Source organism: Neophocaena asiaeorientalis, unplaced genomic scaffold (assembly GCF_003031525.2).
Source record: "Neophocaena asiaeorientalis asiaeorientalis breed wild unplaced genomic scaffold, Neophocaena_asiaeorientalis_V1.1 scaffold25, whole genome shotgun sequence".
NCBI lineage: Eukaryota > Metazoa > Chordata > Mammalia > Artiodactyla > Phocoenidae > Neophocaena > Neophocaena asiaeorientalis.
The window spans coordinates 7,603,403-7,610,866 of record NW_020172492.1 but is presented as its reverse complement, the minus strand read 5'-3'; positions in this window follow the sequence as shown (position 1 = coordinate 7,610,866).

The following is a 7,464-nucleotide window of genomic DNA, read 5'->3' as shown; positions in this document are numbered from 1 at the left end:
GCAGTGAACATTGGGGTGCATGTATCTTTTCAAATTATGGTTTTCTCCAGATACAGGCCCAAGAGTGGGATTGCTGGGTCATATGGTAGTTCTACTTTGAGTTTTTAAAGGAACCTCCACTCTGTTCTCCATAGTGGTAGTAGCAATTTACATTCCCACCAACAGTGTAGGAGGGTTCCTTTTTCTGCACACTCTCTCCAGCATTTATTATACGTAGACTTTTTTTTTTACACAGATTGCTTTATTTTTTTTATTGAATTATGGTTGATTTACAATGTTAATTTCTGCTGTAAGTAAATTGATTCAGTTATACATATATATATATATATTCATTTTTAAAATATTCTTTCCCATTATGGTTTATCATAGATTATTGATTATAGTTCTCTGTGCTATATAGTAGGACCTTGTTGTTTATTCATTTATAAAAGCTTACATCTGCTAACGCCAACCTCCCACTCCATCCCTCTCCCAACCCCCTCCCCCTTGGCAACCAATAGTCTGTTCTCTATGTCCGTGATTCTGTTGGTTTCATAGATAGGTTCATTTGTGTCATATTTTAGATTCCACATATGTGAAATCATATGGTATTTGTCTTTCTCTTTCTGACTTACTTCACTTAGTATGATAATCTCTAGGTCCATCCATGTTGCTGCAAATGGCATTTCTTTGTTCTTTTTTATGGCTGAGTAATATTCCATTGTATATATGAACCATGTCTTCTTTATCCATTCATCTTTCAATGGACATTTAGGTTGTTTCCATGTCTTGGCTATTATGAATTGTGCTGCTATGAACATAGAGGTGCATGAATCTTTTTTTTTAAAATAGATCTTTATTGGAGTATAATTTCTTCACAATACTGTGTAAGTTTCTGTTGCACAACAAAGTGAATCAGCCATATGCGTACACATGTCCCCGTATCCGCTCACTCTTGACCCTCCCTTCAAACCTCCTTATCTCACCCCTCTAGGTCATCGCAAAGCACTGTGCTGATCTCCCTGTGCTATCCTGCTGCATCCCACCAGCCAACTATTTTACATTCAGTAGTGTATATATGTTGATGCTACTCTCACTTCGCCCCAGCCTCGCCCTCCCACCCCATGTCCTCAAATCCATTCTCTATGTCTACCTCTTTATTCCTGCCCTGCAACTAGGTTCATCAGTACCTTTTTTTGTTCTTAGTTTCCATATATATGCATTAGCATACAGTATTTGTTTTTCTCTTACTGACTTGCTTCACTCTGTATGACAGACTCTAGGTCCATCCACCTCACTACAAATAACTCAGTTTTGTTTCTTTTTATGGCTAAGTAATATTCCATTGTATATATGTGCCACGTCTTCTTTATCCATTAATCTGTCAGTGGACACTTTGGTTGCTTCCATGTCCTGCCTGCTGTAAATAGTCTGCAGTGAACATTGTGGTACATGTCTCTTTTTGAATTATGGTTTTCTCAGAATCCTTGCATCCCTGGGAGAAATCCCACTTGATAATGGTGTATGATCCTTTTAATGTATTGTTAGATTCTGTTTGCTAGTGTTTTTTTTTTTTTTTTTTTTTTTGCGGTACGCAGGCCTCTCACTGTTGTGGCCTCTCCCGTTGCGGAGCAGAGGCTCAGCGGCCACGGCTCACGGGCCCAGCTGCTTCGTGGCATGTAGGATCTTCCCAGACCGGGGCACGAACCCATGTCCCCTGCATCGGCAGGCAGACTCTCAACCACTGTGCCACCAGGGAAGCCCCTATAATTTTCTTTTTTTGTGTGATATTTTTTTCTAGTTTTGGTATCAGGGTGATGGTGGCTTCGTAGAATGAATTTGGGAGTGTTCCTCTGAAATTTTTTGGAAGAGTTTGAGAAGGATGGGTGTTAGCTCTTCTCTAAATGTTTGATAGAATTTACCTGTGAAGCCCTCTGTTCCTGGACTTTTGTTTGTTGGAAGATTTTTAATTACAGTTTCAATTTCATTACTTGTAATAGGTCTGTTTATATTTTCTAATTCTTCCTGGTTCAGTCTTGGAAAATTGTACCTTTCTGAGAATTTGTCCATTTCTTCGTGGCTGTCCATTTTACTGGCATATAGTTGTTTGTAGTAGTCTCTTATAATCCTTTGTATTTCTGCAGTGTCAGTTGTGATTTCTCCTTTTTCATTTCTAATTTTATTGATGTGCATCCTCTCCCTTCTTTTCTTGATGAGTTTGGCTAAGGGTTTATCAATTTTGTTTATCTTCCCAAAGAACCAGCTTTTAGTTTTATTGATCTTTGCTATTATTTTCTTCATTTCTATTTCATTTATTTCTGCTCTGATCTTTATGATTTCTTTCCTTCTACTGACTTTGAGTTTTCTTTGTTCTTCTTTCTCTGATTGTTTTAAGTGTAGGGTTAGATTGTTTATTTGAGATTTTCCTTGTTTCTTGAGGTGAGATTGAATTGCTATAAAATTCCCTCTTAGAACCGCTTTTGCTGTGTCCCATAGGTTTTGAGTCATCGGGTTTTCATTGTCATTTGTTTCTATGTATTTTTAATTTCTTCTTTGATTTCTTCAGTGATCTCTTGGTTATTTAGTAGCACACTGTTTAGTTTACATGTATTTGTGTTTTTTACATTTTTTTTTCCTGTAATTGATTTCCAATCTCATAGTGTTGTGGTCAGAAAAGATGCTTGATATGATTATAATATTCTTAAATTTTCCAAGCCTTGATTTGTGACCCAAGATGTGATCTATCCTGGAGAATGGTCCGTGTGCACTTGAGAAGAAAGTGTATTCTGCCACTTTTCGGTGGAATGTTCTATAAATATCAATTAGATCTATCTGGTCTGTAGTGTCATTTAAAGCTTGTGTTTCCTTATTTATTTTCTGTTTGGATGATATGTCCATGGGTGTAAGTGGGGTGTTAAAGTACCCTACTATTTATGTGTTACTGTGGATTTCTCCTTTCATGGTTGTTAGCATTTGCCTTATGTATTGAGGTGCTCCTATGTTGGGTGCATATGCATTTATAATTGTTATATCTTCTTCTTGGATTGATCCTTTGATCATCATGTAGTGTCCCTCCTTATGTAAAACTGTTACTGTTTGCCGATGACATGATACTGTACATAGAAAATCCTAAAGATGGCACCAGAAAATTACTAGAACTAATTGATGAATTTGGTAAAGTTGCAGGATACAGTATTAATGCACAGAAATCTCTAGCATTCCTATACACCAACAATGAAAAATCAGAAAGAGAAATTAAGGAAACACTCCCATTTACCATTGCAACAAAAATAATAAAATACCTAGGAATAAACCTGCCTATGTTGGGAGAGTGGGATTGACATATATACACTAATATGTATAAAATAGATAGCTAATAACATGCTGTATAAAAAATAAACAAAATAAAATTCAAAAATTCAATAAAAAAGAAAACCTGCCTAAGGAGGTGAAAGACTTGTACTCAGAAAACTATAAAACACTGATGAAAGAAATCAAAGATGACATAAACAGATGGAGAAATATTATTTTATTTTATTTATTTATTTATTTATTTATTTATTTGCGGTACGCAGGCCTCTCACTGCTGTGGCCTCTCCCGTTGCGGAGCACAGACTCTGGACATGCAGGCTCAGCAGCCATGGCTCACGGGCCCAGCCGCTCCACGGCACGTGGGATCTTCCCGGACCGGGGCAGGAACCCGTGTCCCCTGCATTGGCAGGCACACTCTCAACCACTGCGCCACCAGGGAAGCCCTACCAAAGCAATCTTGAGGAAGAAAAACAGAGCTGGAGGAATCAGGTGTCCTGACTTCAAACTATACCACACAGATACAGTCATCAAGACAGAATGGTACTGACACAAAAACAGAAATATAGATCAATGGTATAGGATAGAATGCTCAGAGATAAACCCATGCACATATGGGCACCTAATTTACAACAAAGGAGGCAAGAACATACAATGGAGAAAAGACAGTCTCTTTAGTAAGTGGTGCTGGGAAAACTAGACAGCTACATGTAAAAGAATGAAATTAGAACACTAACACCATACACAAAAATAAACTCCAGATGGATTAAAGACTTAAATGTAAGACTGGACACTATAAAGCTCTTAGAGGAAAACATAGGAAAAACAGTCTTTGACATAAACCACAGCAAGATCTTTTTTGACCCACCTCCTAGAGTAACGGAAATAAAAACAAAAATAAAGAAATGGGACTTAATGAAACTTGAAAGCTTTTGCACAGCAAAGGAAACCATAAATAAGACAAGAGGACAACCCTCAGAATGGGAGAAAATATTTGCAAATGAAACAACAGACAAAGAATTAATCTCCAAAATATACAAAGAGCTCAATACCAAAAAAACAAACAACCCACTCCAAAAATGGGCAGAAAACCTAAATGGACGTTTCATCAAGGAAGACATACATGTGGCCAAGAGGCATATGAAAAGATGCTCAACATCACTAATTATTAGAGAAATGCAAATCAAAACTACAGTGAGGTGTCACCTCACACCGGTCAGAATGACCATTATCAAAAAATGTAGAAACAATAAGTGCTAGAAAGGGTGTGCTGAAAAGGGAACCCTCCTGCACTGTTGGTGGGAATGTAAGTTGATACAACCACTATAGAGAATGGTATGGAAGTTCCTTAAAATCTAAAAATAGGGCTTCCCTGGTGGCACAGTGGTTAAGAATCTGCCTGCCAATGCAGGGGACACGGGTTAAAGCCCGGGGTCGGGAAGATCCCACATGCCATGGAGCAAGTAAGCTGTGTGCCACAACTACTGAGCCTGCACTCTAGAGCCCACGAGCCACAACTACTGAAGCCCGTGTCCCACAGCTACTGAAGGCCGCGCACCTAGAGCCTGTGCTCTGCAGCAAGAGAAGCCACCACAATGTGAAGCCTGCGCACTGCAACAAAGAGTAGCCTCCGCTCACCGCAACTAGAGAAAGCATGCACGCAGCAATGAAGACCCAACGCAGCCAAAAAAAAAAAAAAAAAATGGAACTACCACGTATATCTTTTTGAATTATAGTTTTGTCTTGATATGTGCCCAGGAGTGGGATTGTTGGATCATATGGTTATTCTGTTTTTAGTTTTCTGAAGAATCTCCATACTGTTTTCCACAGTGGCTGCACCAACTTACATTCCCACCAACAGTGTAGGGGGGTTCCCTTTTCTCTATACCCTCTCCAGCATTTGTAGACTTTTTAATGATGGCCATTCTGACTGGTGTGAGGTGGTACCTCATTGTAGTTTTGATTTGCATTTCTCTCATAATTAGCAGTGTTGAGCATCTTTTCATGTACCTATTGGCCGTATTTCTTCCTTGGAGACATATATATTTAGGTCTTCTGCTCATTTTTCTATAGGGTTGTTTGTTTTTTGTTGTTGTTGAGTTGTATGAACTGCTTATATAGTTTGGAAATTAAGCCCTTGTTAGTCATATCATTTGCAAATATTTTCTCCCATTCTGTAGCTTGTCTTTTTGTTTTGTTTATGGTTTCCTTTGCTATACAAAAGCTTGTAAGTTTCATTAGGTCCCATTTGTTTATTTTTGTTTTTATTTCTATTGCCTTGGGAGACTGACCTAAGTAAACAATGCTATGATTTATGTCCGAGAATGTTTTTGCCTATGATCTCTTCTAGGAGTTTTATGGTGTCATGTCTTACATTTAAGTCTTCAAGCCATTATCAGTTTATTTTTGTGTATCATGAGAGGGTGTGTTCTAACCTCACTGACTTACATGTGGCTGTCCAGCTTTCCCAACACCACTTGCTGAAGAGACTGTCTTTTTCCCATTGTATATTCTTGCCTCCTTTGTTGAAGACTAATTGACTGTGGCTGTGTGGGTTTATTTTTAGACTCTATTCTCTTCTGTTGATCCATACATCTGTTTTTGTGCCAATATCATATTGTTTTGACTACTGTAGCTTTGTGGTATTTCCTGAAGTCTGGGAGGATTATGCCTCCTGCTTTGTTCTTTTTCCTCAGGATTGGTTTGGTAATTCTGGGTCTTTTATGGTTCCATATAAATTTTAGGATTATTTGTTCTAGTTTTGTGAAGAATGTCATGAGTAATTTGATAGGGATAGCATTAAATCTGTAGACTGCTTTGGGTAGTATGGCCATTTTAACAATATTAATTCTTCCAATCCAAGAGCAGGGGATATCTTTCTATTTCTTGAGTTGTCTTCAATTTCTATTATTAATGTTTTACAATTCTCAGCATATAAATCTTTCACGTCCTTGGTCAGGTTTATTCCTAAGTATTTTATTTTGGGGGTGCAATTTTAAAAGATAATGTTTTTTACATTTCCTCTCTGATATTTCATTGTTGGTGTAAAGAAATGCAACCAATTTCTGTATGTTAATCTCGTAGCCGGCTACCTTGCTGAATTCATCAGTTCTAGTAGTTTTTGTGTAGAGTCATCAGGGCTTTCTCTATATAGTATCATATCATCTGCATATAATGACAATTTTAACTCTTCCTTTCCAATTTGGATACCTTTTATTTCTTTTTCTTTTCTTATTGCTGTAGCTGGGACTTCTAATAATATGTTGAATACAAGAGGTGAGTGTGGGCATCCTTGTCTTCTTCTAGAGTTTAGTGGGAAGGCTTTCAGCTTTTTACCATTTAGTATTATATTGGCTATGGGTTTGTCATAAATAGCTTTTATTATATTGGGATATGTTCCCTCTATACCCACTTAGGTAAGAGGTTTTTTTTTTTTTTATCATGAATGGATGTTGAATTTTGTCAAATGCTTTTTCTACATCTTTTGAGAAGATCCTGTGATTTTTGTCTTTTTTTTTTTTTGTTTATGTGGTGTATCACTTTGATTGATTTGTCTATGTTGAATTATCCTTGTGAACTTGGGATGAATCCTACTTGGTCTGGTGTATGATCTTTTTTATGTATATTCATCAAAGATATTGGCTGCAATTTTTATTTTTTGGTGGTGTCTTTGTCTGGTTTTTGGTATCAGGGTGATGGTGGCTTCATAGAATGTGTTTAGGCTGTTCCCTTCTCTTCACTTTTTTGAAAGAGTTTGAGAAGAATCAGTATAAGTTCTTCTTTGTATGTTTTATAGAATTTGCCTGTGGAGCCATCTGGTCCTGGACTTTTGTTTGTAGGGAGTTTTTAAATTATAGATTCTATTTCACTTCTAGTCTGTTCAAATTATCTATTTCTTCTTGATTCAGTTTTGGTGGGCTGTATGTTTCTAGAAACTTGTCCATTTCTTCTAGGTTGTCCAATTTTTTAGCATATAATTGTTCATAATTCCCTTATGGGTTTTTTTTTGTTTCTGCAGTATCAGTTATGTATCTTTTTCCATTTTGTTTATTTGGGTTCTGTCTTTTCTTCTTGGTGTATTTGTAGACTCTTTGATAATGGCCATTCTGACCAGTGTGAGGTGAGGCTAGAGTATAACCATGAGTGTGATGGGTAGAGATACTGTGAATAATAAGG